The sequence below is a fragment of the Anabrus simplex genome, chromosome 7 (genome assembly GCF_040414725.1).
Source record: "Anabrus simplex isolate iqAnaSimp1 chromosome 7, ASM4041472v1, whole genome shotgun sequence".
In the NCBI taxonomy this organism is placed as follows: domain Eukaryota; kingdom Metazoa; phylum Arthropoda; class Insecta; order Orthoptera; family Tettigoniidae; genus Anabrus; species Anabrus simplex.
Genome location: NC_090271.1, coordinates 20,097,774 through 20,118,834, shown reverse-complemented (window position 1 = coordinate 20,118,834; position 21,061 = coordinate 20,097,774).

Genomic DNA, 21,061 nt, shown 5'->3' with positions numbered 1-21,061 from the left:
CTTTACACATCTGCGCACCCATCTGAGCAGACATTTGTGAAACAAAAACATAGGGCAGATAATTATCGTCGAAATACGGCAAAGAGATTTATGAATCATCCGTCGTCTAACCAGAGCAGAATGTGAACAGCGTCAGACTGAATTCGGAAGTGGCGAAGAGCTCATTGATTGTAATCCGAGTCAACTCGTGTTCGGGACAGACGGAGACATTCTGACATCCGAGTTAACTCGGGCACGTGATTGAAAAGGTTAAGAAGACATACAACAATTATCGGAGGAAGTATCGAAGAGGTCCGACACTTCGAGCAATGAAATTATCGGTAAAACAAGGGAAGGGAAGCGAAGGACGTGAAAAATAAAAGACTCCCTAGGCATCGACATCAAATACCCGTCGGGTCAGAAAAGAACAACAATTGACCAAGAGAGGTCTATAAGGAAAGATGAAAGTGAGGAGCCTGAAACAAGTAACTGGAAGCAATGTCAGATTCAGTTACGGAACTCTCCACGCTCCAAGTTAGAAGTCCCTAGTCCCCCCTAAAGACTGGCAGAGGATACCGTGGATGTATTCTAGCGCCACCATCCAGAGTGTGGAACCTCCACACCCCACTCATCCTCTCCCTTTAGCACTAGAGACTTGTTGGGGACTCGGCATAACAAGTAACAGATAGCTCCTCAATTGTTAGTACGTAGGCTGCATTGACCTCCATTCAGCTTTCAGATTCAGGTAAAAAACAACAACTTGAATTTAATGGGGGCCGAACCCAGGGCTTCCCTTAAAGCAGTTAGTAATTGTATTAGGAGATTCATTTACTGGATTTTTTTGTAGCCTGTGGTAAAATAATAAGAAGAATACGAATAAGAGGAGAAGAATAATACACTAGCTTAAATAAATCCGCTTTTGAAGTTCGAAGAATGAAAAACCTACAACCTGTTTTTTTCCTGTCAATGACCGGGTCGGGGATGGAATGAATGAAGCCCCCAACTTGCGGTGAGGATAGGAATTGTCCGACTGTCGCACTTCTCTGGGGCAATGATTAATGACTGGCAGATGAAATGAAATGATAGTGGAGAGTGTTGCTGGAATGAAACATGACAGGGAAAACCGGAGTACCCGGAGAAAAACCTGTCCCGCCTCCGCTTTGTCCAGCACAAATCTCACATGGAGTGACCGGGATTTGAACCACGGTTTCCAGCGGTGAGAGGCCGGTGCGCTACCGCATGAGCCACGGAGGCTCTAACTTAGAAGAATAATGTTCTCAATTATTGCTACAAATGGCAGGCTTTATATATATTGATCACAAGTGTTCTTGAACAGTCTATAATACTGATTTTGATGTAATTGTACTGACAGAGAGTTTTTTTGGGGTCAGGTTATCATGGATAGTCAGTTCTGCGATGATCGCTGTGTAGTGTTTTTATCTGGGAAGACTAGAGGTGGTGGAGTTTTAGTAGCTGTCGAAAAAGGAATCCAAACTGTGTTCTAAATATAACGATCAACGGTGTGAGTCAGTAACTCTTTACATCAGGGTCATACTCGTAAGTTGCAGTCAGTATCCAGTATTCGGGAGATAGTGGGTTCGAACCCCACTGTCGGCAGCCCTGAAGATGGTTTTCCGTGGTGTCCCATTTTCACACCAGGCAAATGCTGGGGCTGTACCTTAATTAAGGCCACGGCCGCTTCCTTCCCACTCCTAGCCCTTTCCGGTCCCATCGTCGCCATAAGACCTATCTGTGTCAGTGCGACGTAAAGCCAATAGCATACTCGTAAGTTACTCATAAATCAGGTTTTACCTTGCGACTGGAACCTGAATATTAGCTGAATTTATTTCGCGTATTTATTTGCAGATACATACATCATGATTTTGGAAAACAAATTATATCTAACGTCTTCGTTGTTTATGTAACTAATTGTATCTAGAAACGCAAGAACAAAATCACTGATGTCGCCACTCTACTTTCTTTCCAAAATCTCGGTGATAACGTGCAGGATGGTCTGCTTAGGGGAAACACAATCGGAGTTAGGTATAGAAATTATTTTCCATTTTTAATGGAAATCTGCGCAGTTACCATGGTCCGATCGTATCCTTTTGAAAGGAAGCTCAAATCCAGGTGGCAGAAACAAACCAATGCGTGGTACAGTTGACTAAGGTGTACTATCTCGTCTTCCCTACCATTATTTAGTTATATTGAAGTTCTTACTCTTCAATTCTTTTGCAGTACTTATTGATGGATTTGGAAACGTTTGGCGATTCATATGGACGTCAGCGATTGTGGATTATTCATTATTTTATTGAACTCCCTGAGGAGAGCTTTTTTACTTCGAAGATGTGGTGCGGAGATATGGTTGAGGATAGGTAGACGATATTGTGCCGGTGATGAGACGCACGGTGGTGTCGAGCTCCGTATCTATGAGGCTGATGTCAGGGCTGTTCAGCCAAACAGGAGCACAGTACTCCGCAGTCGCAAAGCCTTGCAATGAACTTGTATATAATATTTAAAGCTTTGCTAGACTGATTTGTATTTCAAAAAGTTATGAAGAAAATTTGATCGTTGTATTTAAATAAACAATAAATGCAGATTCCATTCATTAACCCGCGAAGACTGGCGCATGGGTGCTTTTGACCCGAGACTTAAATGTTAGCTTATAATTCTGATTGGGTCACCCCTCGTTTCCTGTCACCTTCAGTACCTTCCTTCCTGACCTTGAACTAAATCCTGAGAAAGTTTACATGTCATCACCCGAGTTATTATTGTGCTACTCTCTGGAGGGTCCGATTTACCCACGGCGCCAGTCCTCCCGTGACTGTTCTGTCGAATCAGTGCTTATGTTGATAGCTGTGTCGATCAATTGGAATACAAGAACGTTTAAAACGACTAATTGATGAAGTATGTAAAGAAGGAGGAAGGAATCGGTGGACAGGCGAGTGAAAGTGAACATGGCTGTGTGTCAGAAAGTGAGCTTAGCAACAATCATCGCCTTGCTTTAGTCGGAACGTTACGTAAGAATAAACAAATTGCTCTTAGTTTTGTACAACACAAAAACAGCCCACAGTATTCAAGTAAATTTGCATTTGATAATCAAGTAACTCTGGTGTCACATGTTCCGAGGAAAGGAAAGACCGTGCTGCTCCTATCAACAATGCAGCATGACGCAGCCATTGATGGAGAAGCCGGTGGCGAACATAAGCCGGAGTAGAACACATTTTACACCTGCACAAAGTCTGGCGTTGATGTTGTTGACGAGCTTTGTGCAACGTAAAACGTTGTACGTGTGAGTAACGGTATTTTATGCCATGCTGAATGTAGCTGGCTTAAATACTCTCATTTTTTTTGCTAGTTGCTTTTACGTCGCACCGGCACAGATAGGTCTTACGGCGCCGATGGGACGGGAAAGGGCTAGGAGTTGGAAGGAAGCGGCCGTGGCCTTAGTTAAGGTACAGCCCCAGCATTTGCCTGGTGTGAAAATGGGAAACCACGGAAAACCATTTTCAGGGCTGCCGACAGTGGGCTTCGAACCTACTATCTCCCGATACTGGATACTGGCCGCACTTAAGCGACTGCAGCTATCGAGCTCGATACTCTCAATTTTTACCAATCGAAGGGACCTGATAAGGTAGTTAGACGAGCTTTTCTCAAGCAACTGTCTCAAGAAATGGTCCGCGAACACATGAAAAGCCCAGCCGTAATGGAGAACTTCACCGAGGTCGAACATAGCTGGATATGTAGGCATTGAAACTCCGATGACAGGACCTCCAGCTAAGAAAGGCCGAACAAGATGTGGGTATTGCCCTTCCAGTCCTGACAGGAAGACGAAAACTGAGCGCAACAATTGTGGAATAATGAGTTGAGGTGAACACACCACTCCCATGTGTCTCCAGTGTACGGGTATCGCTACCAGCCAGCATGAATAGAAGGGCACATTTTGGACAGCCATAATTCTTGAAGAGTATTGGTAACGATTTGTGAGTGATTGAAAATATTTATTGAGTCATGTGCTATATATTAATGTGAATATTTCCTTGAATTGTTGATCCTAAGTGACTCTAATTGAAGATAAATACTTCACTGATAATATTAAGGCCTATTTTATAATTATTGAAATTATCGTCATTGTTTTGCATGTTGTACTGAATACATGTTTAAAATCACATTAAACGATTTAAAATAGTTCATTAGAACAGTCCAGGTGAAAATTAATTTCGTACGTAGAGCATGATGGCTAAAAATAGATTTTAAAAATGCGGGTCAAATACACCTATACGCCAGGCATCCATTATTACCGTACAATAGCAGGGTCCACACATTTGCATTCTCTTTGTTGCAGTCGTGTGCGTCTTGACTTTTCACACATCTTTCATTACGCTTCTTCCTGGGTCTTCCGTTCCGACAGGGCCCAATGTCAAAGCCCTGTTAGTGATTGAATGCAAGGCAGTTTGAACAACGTGCCTGCACGGTCTCTGCATCTTCTCTACGATTGGCACGACACGTTTCGCAGACGAACAGCCTCATTTGACACATGATTCCGGCGTGTAAACATCAAGTTCAAGTATCCGCATCTCCTTCACATGGAGGGCCTGCTCTTGCCATGATGTTGCTCGCCAACACTCGGCTCCATAGAGCGCCAAAGGATGAACGAGGGTATTTCATAATTTAATGTTAAAAACATGTCCTAGGAGACAAAGTAGTGGTCCCCATATTAAGAAAAACGTAAAATTAAGCAATTTACTCATTTGTGCCGAAATCTGAATAGCTAAAAGGATCTGGAAAAGTTTCAAAATTTGAGTCACGTACAGTTCTATCAAACTAAGAAAACAAATTTCTGAAAATGCAGTTCCGGAAAAACAGCCTAAAATCTCTTGTTCCTTTACTTCATTTCTTTTTCATTCAAATCCCAGTTAAATCAACTTATTTACATAGTTCTTTCTGTAATGTGTTCCTTGGTTCAATACCCTCACGCTCTTTTTATTTTTTGAAAATGTCCACACCGAATATAGTGAAACTCTGCATTTACTCACATGAGCGCTCCTACTGGTGCTTAAGTGAAACATTGCTTTGACTGACATTAGCGCTCGTACTGGTGCTTAAGTGAAACAATGCTTTGACTGACATTAGCGCTCGTAGTGGTAGTAAAAGGCAAGCTGCTGATCTAATCGACCGAAAAGAAAATGATTGTAATATTTATAAATTTATAAAGAATTAATTCTCATACTTTATTATATTTAATTTACTTACAATTCGTAGCTCACATCCATAGAATGTTTTCAACAGTGAGTTGCTTGCTTGAAGGCTGGAACTGTGGATATTTTTAAGGATTATCCTTTCTAAGATCTCTTAGCTTCTCAGCTTGTAGCTCATGGACAGGCATTCTGTTTTGAGCACGGTGCGGTAGTGTATTATTTTTGAATTTCAAGACAAGCACTTCTTATTGTAGACGTTTCGTGTCAAACCATATTGTCTCTCCATTTCTGAGACCCGATCTGCCACTGCAGCTTTTTCTAGTCCATTCTCCTGTATGGTGACGCCAAGGTAGATGAACTTCTTGACCCTTTGTATCCATCTTATGTCTGTTTCCAGGAATATTGGCCCATTTTTATGTTTGTCATAAATTTAGTTTTTTCTGCTGAGACCCTCAGTCCTGTTTGCAAGTCGATTATTTCCAAGATTATTTCTGGATGGTCGCGACCTCAGGACTTTCCGCTAGTATAGGAAAGTCGTCAGCAAAAACCAGGCATCGACTTTAATTCCTCCTGATTTTCTTCCTAGACAGATCCGGATTATCCCTTGACGTTCGAGTTCTGAGTTTCATATTCTCACTGTCTTTTCTGGGACATAGTTGAATAGGAGCAGGGAATAGTCCATCGCCTTGCCTCACGCCTGTATTGATTTCTAATTATTGCGACCGATACCCCAAGAATTTTATCATGGAGGTTCTGCCCGTTGGGGTCTCTCTGATTATATTTGCTAAGTTGGTTTTGACCCCAAATTCACGAATGATCTCATCGAAGGTCTTTCTGTGCACCGAATCGAAGGCTTTTTTAAAGTCTATAAATGATGCCACGACGCCACAATATCCTTACCACTCAACGTTCTGTGGTGGACTCTTCACTTCAGATTGAATATTTGTCCGACACAAGAGCGGCCTTCCCTGAACCATGTTTGTTACTCCCCTAGTTGTTCGTCTAGAATGGCCTCTATTCTATTAAGATTATTATTATTATTATTATTATTATTATTATTATTATTATTATTATTATTATTATTATTATTTTGCTATTTGCTTTACGTCGCACCGACACAGATGTGTTGGCGACAATGGGATAGGAAAGGCCTGGAATGGGAAGGAAGCGGCCGTGGCCTTAATTAAGGTACAGCCCCACCATTTGCCTGGTGTGAAAATGGGAAACCACGGAAAACCATCTTCAGGGCTGCCGAGAGTGGGGTTCGAACCTACTATCTCCCGATTACTGGATACTGGCCGCACTTAAGCGACTGCAGCTATCGAGCTCGGTATTATTATTATTATTATTATTATTATTATTATTATTATTATTATTATTATTATTATTATTATTATTATTATTAGGTGTATGCATAAGTTTTTACCGGTTTCACTAAGAGATGGCGCAAGCGAACAGTACACAACGTATGAATTTGACACATACGTCAGTTAGTTCGTCTGACATTTATCTGCCAACGCACACAAGTTGAGTCGGCCAAACACCAGCGTCGGTGTTGTTTCGTTCAGTGATCAAATCGACGTTTGTGCCTGAAAAAGAACATTTGCGGCACGCATTGGTATTTTATTTACTCAAAAGGAAAAGTCAGTGGAAAGTCATCGTTTGCTGGTAGAAACATATGGTGAACACGATTCCTCGATTAGAAGATTTGGGACAAGGTTTCTACAATTTAAACGTGATGATTTCAGTATGGGGGACCAGAGCGGTATTGAAGCCCGGCGAAACCGTTAATGCACAACGCTTTCGCCAACAAATGATAGATTTAAATCACGCATTGATCGAAAGTGACCGGAATGGGCCAAAAGACAAGGCAAAGTGATTTTGTTACACGACAGTGCATCGTTTCGCACAGCAAAACCAGTGAAAGACACCTTGAAATCGCTTGGATCGGACATCCTTCCACACCCACCGTACTGCCCCGACCTGGCGACATCTGACTGTCACGTCTTCGCATCAATGGGGCACGCGCTCGCAGAGCAGTACTTCAGCAATTTCGTAGAAGTTGTAAAATGGCTCGACCAATGGTTTGCCGAAAAGGACAAGCAGTTTTTATGGCACGGTAACGACAAGGAAGAGGAAAACATCCTGGATGGGTCACATACTACGTAGAAATTGTCTTCAACAGAGGCTGATGGAAGGAAAAATAGATGGAAGAAAAAGTAGAGAAAGAAGAAGGTGTGCAATATTAACAGATGTCAAACAAGGGAGAAGCTATTGTAATGGTTGTAGAGTTCGCCATGCTAACTCGCTACGCGCCGGGGGCGTCTCCCATCTCCCCATCCCCCTTACGCTCGAGCGCGCCAATCCGCGAGCAATACTCAAGCGCTGGGCCGGCCCTTCTCACTTCTATCCGTGGTCGCGCCGCAGAGGAGTAGGGAAACGACTGGAAGATTAATCTGGAGTCTTCTATTTCGCGAGGTTCCTCGATCCATCGAACATCCGGACGATTCTAGAAGAACCAGCGCAGGTATATAAGAGAGGAACGACCTGCCTGGAGTCAGTACAGAATTGGAGAGTGAGAATTGGAGTGGGAGCGAGATTGAGTTCGCTGGAGCGTAGTCAGTGATGGCCTGGGAGTGTGCAGCCTGATGAAGTATCTGCCTGTGGAACGAAGGACTCGTTCCTGTTTTCCTGGTGTCGTGTGTGTGTGTCCCTTGAGGCTGGCTGCTGGAGGAGAACCTGGAGTGTTCTGGAGCGGCGAAGAAGGGAACACTAGGAGACGACGTGTGAAGACTGCGGAGTTCAACGGGTTGAGTGAACAGCGGATACTATCCCGAACTGCTGGACTGACGTGTAGGCTGTGGACCGTGACAGCGCTAACGAGTGTGACTGAGTGGCAGAGAGAGTGTACTATAAATAATCGATTATTGTGTATGTGTATTGTTCATTCATACCAAGCCGAATGACATACAAGAAGCAACCATGAAATTAAACGAAGACTTATTTAACATTAACGAATGGACTAGTAGCCACTGCCTGAAAGTAAACCCATTAAAATCGCAAGCCATCAAAATAGGATCTAGAAAAGCGCATGCCAAGTTAAAAAGCATCAACGTACCGGTTGTCAAGATCAATGAAACACCTATAGCACTGAAGGACTCCGTTAAGAACATTGGAATAATTTTTGATAAGTACACTGACTGACAGAGCAAATGCAACACCAAGGAGGAGTGGTTCGAAAGGGGTGAAAGTTGGGGAAAAAACAGAGTCGGCACGGAAGAATAATTGATGTTTATTTCAAACCGATATGCAGGTTACACAATGCGCACGGCATCGACTCAGTAGGATGTAGGACCACCGCGAGCGGCGATGCACGCAGAAACACGTCGAGGTACAGAGTCAATAAGAGTGCGGATGGTGTCCTGAGGGATGGTTCTCCATTCTCTGTCAACCATTTGCCACAGTTGGTCGTCCGTACGAGGCTGGGGCAGAGTTTGCAAACGGAGTCCAATGAGATCCCACACGTGTTCGATTGGTGAGAGATCCGGAGAGTACGCTGGCCACGGAAGCATCTGTACACCTCGTACAGCCTGTTTGGAGATGCGAGCAGTGTGTGGGCGGGCATTATCCTGCTGAAACAGAGCATTGGGCAGCTCCTGAAGGTACGGGAGTGCCACCGGCCGCAGCACATGCTGCACGTAGCGGTGGGCATTTAACGTGCCTTGAATACGCACTAGAGGTGACGTGGAATCAGACGAAATAGCGCCCCAAACCATGATGCCGCGTTGTCTAGCGGTAGGGCGCTCCACAGTTACTGCCGGATTTGACCTTTCTCCACGCCGACGTCACACTCGTCTGCGGTGAATATCACTGACAGAACAGAAGCGTGACTCATCGGAGAACGCGACGTTCCGCCATTCCCTCATCCAAGTCGCTCTAGCCCGGCACCATACCAGGCGTGCACGTCTATGCTGTGGAGTTAATGGTAGTCTTCTGAGCGGGCGCCGGGAGTGCAGGCCTCCTTCAACCAATCGACGGGAAATTGTTCTGGTCGATATTGGAACAGCCAGGGTGTCTTGCACATGCTGAAGAATGGCGGTTGACGTGGCGTGCGGGGCTGCCACCGCTTGGCGGCGGATGCGCCGATCCTCGCGTGCTGACGTTACTCGGGCTGCGCCTGGACCCCTCGCACGTGCCACATGTCCCTGCGCCAACCATCTTCGCCACAGGCGCTGCACCGTGGACACATCCCTATGGGTATCGGCTGCGATTTGACGAAGCGACCAACCTGCCCTTCTCAACCCGATCACCATACCCCTCGTAAAGTCGTCTGTCTGCTGGAAATGCCTCCGTTGACGGCGGCCTGGCATTCTTAGCTATACACGTGTCCTGTGGCACACGACAACACGTTCTACAATGACTGTCGGCTGAGAAATCACGGTACGAAGTGGGCCATTCGCCAACGCCGTGTCCCATTTATCGTTCGCTACGTGCGCAGCACAGCGGCGCATTTCACATCATGAGCATACCTCAGTGACGTCAGTCTACCCTGCAATTGGCATAAAGTTCTGACCACTCCTTCTTGGTGTTGCATTTGCTCTGTCAGTCAGTGTATTTAAGTTGGTCAGAGCACGTAACAAAAATTTGTCAACGTGTATTCGGTTCATTACACTCACTATACAAACTGAGAGATTTTCTACCTGTCAAAACCAGGAAACTGCTCATTCAAGGACTAATACTACCAATATTTGACTATGGTGATGTAGTCTATAATAACATAAGTTGTTCACTTGGTTCTAAACTTCAACGGGCGCATGATGCCTGCATTCGATTCATTCTAAATGTTCCGCTCCATTCCCACATCAGCCCATTCCTTAATCAGCGGTCCTGGTTAAGATTATGTGATAGACGTAAATACCATGCTGTTTCTCTTCTTCACAAAATACTGCGAACAGGTAAACCACATTATCTGAGAATAGATTTCAACTACCTCTCTCCCGCAGGCAGAACACCCTCAAGGTCATCAGTACAAACCCTGCTGTCCATCCCCACTCATCACAGTAGTACGTATAACAAGTCATTTGTACCGGGGACCATACGTTCCTGGAATTCTCTCCCGGCTGAAATTAGAGACATAAGCAACCTAAAGCTATTCAGAAGAATGTGCTGGAAATTTTACCTACACTCAGATTGATTTACTCTTAGAAGTACCCTTAAATTTTAGATTATTAAGTTAAATGAATAAAATGTCAATGTAAGGTTAGAAACATTATAGTTTATATTTTTCGAGATATAGATTTAATAATAGTAAATATTATAAAATAATTTTAAAATGTTAAAATGATTTTTATGATGCTTTACATTTCATACAAATTACATTTCACATTAACTTTAAATTATAATTAACTTATTTTTTAAGTAGTTATAATGTTCAGTATATTATGTTTATGCAGGTGCATAATTATATGGTTTGGCATAATAGCAGGCTTCATAGCCTGAGCCCCGCCATGTACAGAAAGACATTAATAAATAAATAAATAAATAAATAAATAAATAAATAAATAAATAAATAAATAAATAAATAGATAAATATGTGTGTGTGTCATTGTAGATGGAACCTAAGAGAAACTGAGAGAGAGAGCGCGCAAACCGTAAGTGTGTAAGTGCACTTGTGTAACTTGTAAGCTCGGCTATCGTCCGTGTGTGTGTGTGTGTGTGTGTGTAAATCTGTAGTTGTAGTGCTTAGTTAATAAATCTTAGAAATAGGTTGCTACTAGGTGCTGTACTCATTTATTCATTTATTTACCTCGCCAACACGTTACACTATGAACAACTGAAGCAAGATGCTCAGGACAGAGAATCGTGGAGAGTTGGTACCTCTCTCAAGACAGATTCACAGAAGAAGAAGATTCATAAGTTACCTGAAAGGTGGGTGGTGTGTAGAAGCCGACAGCCAATATTTTGAATAACACAAAAAAGAATTTCCCTTGAAAATTAAGTGTTTTCTTTACCACAAAAACTGGCATCAAACTTGTGCATACACCTGGCATTATTGGGTTCCGTAGATGTAGGCTGACAGCTTAACGAATGCTCTCTCTCCAGTTGGTGGCTATCCGTGACTGGGGGAGCGGAGTGATTACTCATTCATTCATCTGTAATGTCTTCTGTAAGTCGAGGATAACTCTATTCAGATGTGCGACATAAACAAATACTTGCACTAATACAAAGGTAAGATGCATGTTGTCCCGTATTGTTAACGCCTGAGACAATTTAAAATAGTACAATTTAGAGATTGGGTGTAAATAGTCATTCGGCTTAATTGTAATGTTTCGTGCAGTACGATAATAATGTTATTGGCTTCACGTCCAACTAACTACGTGTTAGGCGCCGGGATTTTGTCCCGCAGGAGTTCGTTTACGTGTCAGTAAATCTACCGACACGAGGCTGATGTATCTGAGCACCTTCAAATGCCATTTACTAGATAAAATCCTTCAGGCATGCAACTCAATTTTGAAAACATCCCAGGAATTTGAGCTACGAACTTTAGGTAAATAAAATATAATAAAGTATGAGAATATATTCTTTATTTGTCCCTGAACATTACAAACCTCTTCTTAATCATCGTTATCCGGTCGATTACATTAGCAGTTTGCCTTTTTCTACAACTACGAGCGCTATAAATGTATTTTACGAGAGTTTAATCCTGATGTAAACATGGTATGTCCACGCCTGCGCGAAAGAAAGAGTTGTGATTCGCTGAGCGTGTAGTACCGACCTCTACCTCGTCCAAGTCTCGTGTTCGGACTACAGGGCTGCACATGGCACACAACAACAGTGCGAAGATCTGAACTTCTGAATAAAAGACTAAACCTGGATTTTGTTCGCTTAGTTTATTGAACACATTCACAATGCACTGCCTATGGTCACTTTTGAGCGGTTTTCCTCTTTTGTGCTTCAGTACACGCGATGCTCCATTTCTCTCACTATGAATACTGATCTGCCTGCTGTCATTTCTTGATGGATACAGTACTTTTGCATCCATCTCTTGGCACAGGCCAGAGTAAAGTGTAGCTTCCACCGAAGTCCCAGTCTCATCCATGGCTGTGACAATAAGGAAGCTGCTGGGGTATGGTTGGTGCTGTGTAATGACATTCAGAGCACGACCGTGCATCTGAGTGTTATGAAGGGTGTTGCTCATAGGGTCAGTCGTGCTGCAATAGCACTTTCTGACCCAGTGAGGAAAGCAGTGGCAAACTACCTCACTCCTCATATTGCCTAGTACGCCTCATTTTGGTGCTGCCATTGGTTTTGGGGGTTTTCTTATAACCGCATAACCTTTGGTGGTGCTATTTGAGGATCCAACCAGCCTCTAGGATGATGACCTAACAGACAGACATGAATATTGATACTGACTGCTGCTACAAGACGCAACACCCTATCGTCACGTTGTACAGCTTGGGACTTTTCCCCACTACGAGAAGACTTCCTGTATTACACCACGCCTTGTGCCTTCATTTTTCGTTATTTAATGACTATTTTTTATAACTAAAAAAGCATATATACAGGGTGTTAGGTGTATACGTGCAGATATTTATTGTAGCAATAGAGAACGATGTGACGAACCACTATATATCAATCTTTTAGTAATCCTCGGAAGTTATTTTCGAGAGCAAAGGGGTAAGATGTTTTTAGAATAGGTAGTATGCCTTGTTCTTGTGAATGAATAGCTTTCCTTTGGTAACAGGCAAGTCACGCGCCATCCCTGCCAAACTGGTTTCCGTTCTGTTTATGTTTAAGAGCAAATGGACTACTGTGACAGCTGAGCGCTCCCTATTCAATGCCACGAGATGTTACGTAATATACTTGCCAAACTGGTTTTATGTTTACGAGCAACTGACCTACGGTAACAGCTGAAGGCTACCAGTCTACAACATGTTACGTTACATTATCGCCAGACTGGTTTGATGTTGTTAGTATTTAGTTTCCGTCTTAGGGGTTTCAGACAACACTAGTTATCGGTTTCGGACCCTGGAGATGTATTGAATTCTCAGCGTTAATACTGGTTCATTTGCTGTTGCGTCCTTTAGGGGATAGGGATATCTGTGATCTCGTCAGCCCTGTGGTCTAGTGAGTATGGAAATGACCTGAAAACCTGTGTCGGTGCGCGACCTGTACGAGCGTGTGATATAATTATTGGTTGGGATACGAACGCCGGGACGTGAAATGCGGTACGATCCCCGTTGTGCATTGCGTAAAGGTAGAAGAAGGAAGACAGTTCCTTGCGCCAACGAACAAATGCATGGCATAGGATATCCATATGAGTAGAATCAGAATTGAATTATCGAAGCACATCGAACGTTTTGTTTCAAACGAAAAATGGACATATTATACAACTAAGTAAATTAAACGTACCTACATTTCGTGCTTCCTGCCTGCTTGAGTGGTTAAAACGGTTGAGGTGCCAGCCTTTTGACTCCAACTTCGCATGTTCGAACCTGGCCCCGTGCAGTGGTATTTGAAGGTGCTCAAATACGTCAGCCTCGTGTCGGTACATTTACTGGTACACTGAGCTCGATAGCTGCAGTCGCTTAAGTGCTACCAGTATCCAGTATTCGGGAGATAGTGGGTTCGTACCCCACTGTCGGTAGCCCTGAAGATGGTTTTCCGTGGTTTCCCATTTTCACACGAGGCAAATGCTGGGGCTGTACCTTAATTAAGGCCATGGTTGCTTCCTTCCCACTCCTAACCCTTACCTGTCCCGTCATCGCTATAATACTGTAACAGTAAATTTGGTACTTCGGCAGAGATGAGACGCAGGGCGTGTACCAGTCGCTGAAGTGCATACAGAGGGAGAGGGTTTGTTTAAAAGAAATCTTAAAAACTTTTTTTCAGAGTTTATTAAAGGATTGAAATTAATATCACCTCTGTACAGCGTATACAGTCGAAAATTTTCCTCGTCCTATGGCTGGCGATGTCCTTGGATTCCGGCAGCTCCATTTTCCATAGCAGCGAACCACCATTCGTCCCCCGATGGAAGTTCTAGAAGATCTATTCGGTGCTTTGTAGATCCATGGCGTCGAGGTAGTCCTTGTAAATGGTGAACATGAATGAACATCGTTCAGCTCTGGGCGAGTTAGTGCAAAGGCTGCTTCTGCACAGATGATAGAGTGTTTATAAATGCTTTTAACAAAGTCCAAACACAAATGTCTCGGTGAAATGTCACTTAACTTTATCACGTGTCAAGTGAAAGAAACATTCACAAAATAAAGTCCACTCGGAACTGATTGTCCAGTTTAAAGTTACTTAAAGTTTGTTGCACCTATGACAACATGAAGTAAGTTCATTGAAGCACTGTTCAATTTAAATGAAATAAAGATGTTCCGCTCGTGAATCAAACTCGTTCACGTGTTGAAACCAAAAGACGAAATTAACTGAGTACTGACAGTCCTTGGTTTGACTGTCCATAAACTAAATGTACACTGTTCATTAGAATGGAAATGCACTGTTCATTAAAATAGAGATGCGCTGTTCACACCTGCACAGTTCACAGTTCATGACCACAGTTTACGGATTGGTAAATTAAATTTGGATTAAACACAGTTTATAACTTAAAGTATCGAGTCCTCGGCAAGGAGCAATCAGATTCAAGTCCATAAAATTTCAATTTCGAACACTCGAAAATGTTTGCGGGTCTCGGACACTCGTATAGAGTAACAGTCAATAAATAATGTCCAGACGATACACAATTCACCTCACGTCCTATCGGAGTAAAAGGTTGTCACAATATAAGGAAATCTGAATAAGTCCACATTCAACGTGACTATATTAAAGTCCACGAACTTGAAACTTAGCAGCGGCTTCACGCTCGATTACCACACCCGCGAACTGACGGTGCGAATACTACAGTCTAATGTGCTTATAGAAATCCCGGCCACAAACTGGTATCACATTCTGCAGCGCACTGCTGCTCACTATAACATGCTGCAACACACACTCACATTCACTGATCTGCTGAGCGAAGCAGCACGTATTTATATTTGATCCGAAACTCGTAGAACATTCTACATCAATCCAGGTTTTGTGGTGCAGCGAGGCATGCTGTGACGTCACCCGCTCACTACGTCACACGCGCGCAGCTGTTGCTCGCTGCCTAGTCAGTTCTTCGTATGCGGTCCGGAGCATAACACGTAAGTTTAAGATTTTTATGACGGGGACTTAGCCTGTACCGCCGTTACCGGTACATCTCCCCCTCCTCCTGGGGAAAAGAAAATTCGATAGGATTTTCTTTTAATGATATTCTCTCCTGAAATATTTCTTTAGGTTGGCTGCATTGTAAATGCCCTCGATGCTTCCATCCAGTTTCTTAATTTTGTATGCCCCGTTCTCGAGAACCTCTGCAATCCTATATGGTCCTACATAAAGCGGGCAAAACTTTGCATAAATGCGAAGTTCGGGATGTGAAACAGCTGGTTTTCTTATCAATAGCCAGGGGGTTTAGATACGGAGTGACACATTTAGAAATGATACCATTATTTTCCATTTCCTTTATCACAATCCTGGCTTCCTCTCGGTACTTCTCAGGAACTGGATAGGGCCATTTTTTATAAGGAGAGGTGTCCTTGACATTCAATTGGTATTCAAAATCTCTAATAACGCCTGGTTTGTCATCAAAAACTTCAGGGAATTTCTCAAATATTTGTCGAGTTGCTTCTGCCACGCGGGAATCGAACTCTGGGCTTTCAGCCGCACTAGTGAGAAATATGAAGTGATCACGACCTTCGTCGAATATATCCTCAAAAATGGGCACTTCCTGGCCCTCGACGGGTCCCTCTTGACCGGGTCTACCCTCTTCGCAATCTATTTCATCGGCAGGCAAAGCATCGCTCATCTTGCCTCCGGCTTCTATGAATGGGGTACCCAGACCTTGGTACTTCAAATTATTACAGTCTACCAGCTGCAACTCTACAGAGTCGATATTAAAAATCGTATGACGTTGGCAGGATAATCAATAATTCCCCCATACTTGGCTAGGAAATCTGACCCTAGAATGACGTTGAATTTCATCGGCGAAATAACTAGGAATATATGCTCGAACTGGACACCTTCAATGTCAAATGTAACAAAAGCTTGAAATTTACATTTGATATGCCTGTCCGGTACTATCCCTTTAATTTTAATCTGTGCGACTGGTATCAATAACATGTCTTCTCCTCCCTTCAACATTTCAATTAACCTCTCAGACATTAACGAAGCTTGAGCTCCAGAATCGATTAAGGCAGTTACATAAAGGGTATCCAAAGTAATATTAATAACTGGAAGGCTTCGTTGGACCTTCGGTGTTGTAGGAGTGGGATCTTCATACAAGAGATCTGAGTCATCCAAGTACCAGTAATTAATATTAGTGACACAAATTATTTCCCCTCTACTACAGTTTTCAGGCAATCTTATTGTTGTGTTGTCGAAGTTTTTTTTTTAATTGCGCCTGTCGATTCGGGGTTTGTCGCAGGCGTCGTGTTCTGTCTTCTGGCATGCTCTTGATATTCTAAAGAGGTAGCGCCAGGTAATCCTTCATCCCGGTTTCGATTCTGGATATATTCGCGAGTTTCTCTCCATCTTCTTTCGATCTCGGCTCTCGGCGAATCTCTATCTCGAGTAAGTGATTCGGTAGGTTTCTTCCACGTTTGATTACGTCTATAAGGCGCACTTTGCCTGTATGGACGTCTCCTGAATCGTCGGAAATGAGATAACGGATCTCTCCGTGGTTCTACTTCCTCACGGGGTTCGGGATTCGATCTTGGCGGGTTATTAACTTCGACATGGTTAGTTGCAACCTCTTTCGTCTTAGTAACCCTAGGTAGATTTTGTGTATGTGCAGTGTCAAGTTTCCTTAATAAATCATCAAGTTGTTCTAGGTCTTGAACATTGGCTGCCACAAGAATTTCTTGTACATGCGCCGGAAATTGTAAAGTTACTACCTGTATTAACTCCTGTTCTGGCAAAGGAGGATCAAAGAATTGCATCTTCTTTAATTGGGAAATGAGAAAATCAGAATATCGTGAAGAATTAATAGCTGTGTTGTATCTCCTAGAGTATAATTGTAACTTAATCAAGTGTTGAATTTCCGAATTCCAAAACCTCTTCAACAAGGCTTCCTTGAATTCATCATATGTTTTAATGTTAAATTTAAATGCTGTGTACCAATTTAATGCTTTCCCTTCCAATAATCTAGAAGCTATCCTCAATTGGTGATCGGATCGTACTTTATTCTCTTGAAAGTACTCTTCAATATTGAGAAGGAATTCTTTCGCTGTGTACTCTTCCTTTCCGGAAAATTTTGCAGGTTTATCGTCTGATAATTTTAAGACAGTGGAAATGCTAGAAGTATCTCCACTAAACCCTTGACACTGGTGTGTAGACACCTCCTTCTCCACCTGAGAGATTCTATTACCAATCGTCTCTATTTTTCCTTGTAATTCGACCTTGATATTCTTAACTTGCCCACGGATGGAGTTTTCCACGCTCTGGACTTCCTTTTCGAGGTCCTGCTTCACTTCATTTACATCGCGGCCTATGCGAATAATTTGAGTATGTGCGCTATCTAATTGGTTTTTTACATGCTTATCGGTTTCCTCCTGCCTTGTTTTAAGTAAATTGACCTCATTACTTATTTTCTGAAAGTTAGTCTTAAAAGATTCATGGATGTTATCCTGAATAGAGGCTATTTTTGCTTGTGCCTGTGATAACTGACCATGGGATTCCTTAAATTCTGCCTTTAAGCTTTCAACTTCTTTAATCAATTGATGTGAGGTGGGAAATGAAGCTTTTAAGTCTTCAACTATTTGTAGTTTAAGGTCCTGTTTTACTGTTTCTATGTCATGGGTGAGGCGTTCGTTTATTTCCGTAAACTTAGAATTAATCTTCGCATTAGTTTCTGAGAATCGTTTTTCAATCTCGGAACCAGCTTTAGTAAGCCTATTTTCCAAATTAGCATTAACTTCGGTAAACTTGGTATTAATTACTTTAGTTACTTGTGTGATACGACTTTCTAAGTTGGCTGTAGTTGCGGTACTGGTCTCATTGATACGAGTGTTAATATCATTAATACGAGATTCTAAAGTGGTACCTAATTGAGCAGTTGCAGCATTGGCCTCATCAATACGAGTGTTAATCTCAGTAATACGAGATCCTAAAGTAGTACCTAATTGAGCAGTTACGGCATTGGCCTCATTAATACGAGCTTGTAAATCAGCACCTACTTGAGCATGCGATTTGGCGATACGTTCATTTAAGCTAATCTTAAGAGCTTCAATAGCCGCTAAAATATTTTCCATTTTGATGGTAATGTATTTAAACCAAGCAACAAGAAAATCATAAATCACTTGAAAAGAATTCAGATATCACCATTATTGTCCAATGGTTAAAAGTTCATGTTCAAAGTCATTCAAGCATTCTCAAAAGAAAAATCTCCAAGACATTTAACACACAAAATTACCCCACATCATTGATAACACTTCTTATTAGTGAGAAGTTACATCTTGTTAGAAAGTTCACCGTAATATTAATAGTTATTCCACATAAAGCACTGGAAATGTATCTGAATTAAATTACTAAGTCACACGATTTTAGTGCGATTTTGTCTATCACTGCACTTCTTAATTACTAGTACTTCAAAATTGAGCTTAGAATGGTTAAGTGTCAATTTAATGTCTGCTGCACTCATAATTAAGTTCTGATATTGCTGAAGAACTAATTTCTAACTTTACTGCACTCCAAATCGGCCCCGATACGACTGGGGCGCCAATTTCTACCCCTCTCCTCTGTAACAGTAAATTTGGTACTTTGGTAGAGATGAGACGCAGGGCGTGTACCAGTCGCTGAAGTGCATACAGAGGGAGAGGGTTTTGTTTAAAAGAAATCTTAAAAACTTTTTTTCAGAGTTTATTAAAAGATTGAAATTAATATCACCTCTGTACAGCGTATACAGTCGAAAATTTTCCTCGTCCTATGGCTGGCGATGTCCTTGGATTCCGGCAGCTCCATTTTCCATAGCAGCGAACCACCATTCGTCCCCCGATGGAAGTTCTAGAAGATCTATTCGGTGCTTTGTAGATCCATGGCGTCGAGGTAGTCCTTGTAAATGGTGAACATGAATGAACATCGTTCAGCTCTGGGCGAGTTAGTGCAAAGGCTGCTTCTGCACAGATGATAGAGTGTTTATAAATGCTTTTAACAAAGTCCAAACACAAATGTCTCGGTGAAATGTCACTTAACTTTATCACGTGTCAAGTGAAAGAAACATTCACAAAATAAAGTCCACTCGGAACTGATTGTCCAGTTTAAAGTTACTTAAAGTTTGTTGCACCTATGACAACATGAAGTAAGTTCATTGAAGCACTGTTCAATTTAAATGAAATAAAGATGTTCCGCTCGTGAATCAAACTCGTTCACGTGTTGAAACCAAAAGACGAAATTAACTGAGTACTGACAGTCCTTGGTTTGACTGTCCATAAACTAAATGTACACTGTTCATTAGAATGGAAATGCACTGTTCATTAAAATAGAGATGCGCTGTTCACACCTGCACAGTTCACAGTTCATGACCACAGTTTACGGATTGGTAAATTAAATTTGGATTAAACACAGTTTATAACTTAAAGTATCGAGTCCTCGGCAAGGAGCAATCAGATTCAAGTCCATAAAATTTCAATTTCGAACACTCGAAAATGTTTGCGGGTCTCGGACACTCGTATAGAGTAACAGTCAATAAATAATGTCCAGACGATACACAATTCACCTCACGTCCTATCGGAGTAAAAGGTTGTCACAATATAAGGAAATCTGAATAAGTCCACATTCAACGTGACTATATTAAAGTCCACGAACTTGAAACTTAGCAGCGGCTTCACGCTCGATTACCACACCCGCGAACTGACGGTGCGAATATTACAGTCTAATGTGCTTATAGAAATCCCGGCCACAAACTGGTATCACATTTTGCAGCGCACTGCTGCTCACTATAACATGCTGCAACACACACTCACATTCACTGATCTGCTGAGCGAAGCAGCACGTATTTATATTTGATCCGAAACTCGTAGAACATTCTACATCAATCCAGGTTTTGTGGTGCAGCGAGGCATGCTGTGACGTCACCCGCTCACTACGTCACACGCGCGCAGCTGTTGCTCGCTGCCTAGTCAGTTCTTCGTAAGCGGTCCGGAGCATAACACGTAAGTTTAAGATTTTTATGACGGGGACTTAGCCTGTACCGCCGTTACCGGTACAATACCTGTCTGTGTCGGTGCGACGTAAAGCAACTTGTCATTCGAGCCAAGACACCACTGTGGTTCAGAATATCCTCTGGTGCTTAAACATACGTTCACGGAGGTCATCCGAAGTGGTTACCTCAGTTCGGTATACTTTGTTTCTCATGTCCCCCCAGGCATAACAATCCACTGGAATAAGGGCTGGCCAATTGATAGTTCCACATCGTCCTGTCTACCGTTGAGGAAATGTCTGCACCATCGTGTAAAATCTACGTGGTTCGGCGTAGTCGAAGCGACACGTCCTCTGAAAGCTCCAGTAACGTACTGTATCTACTGTACAGGAGCAAGATAACATTAATATAAAGATGTAACCGACCTCCAACTACACCCATCCTGATATTAATTAGAACCGGTGCTGGGAACTGCCTTGTCCTATTGAATGGGGATATTCCACAGCTCATGAGTGGGATATAGTGGGTTCCAACCCCTCTGTCGGCAGCCCTAAAGGTGGTTTACCGTCGTTTTCCATGTTCACACCAGGCAAATGCTGGGGCTGTAACGTCATGAATGCCACGATCGCTTCCTTTCCGATACTAGCCCTTTCCCGTCCCATCGTCA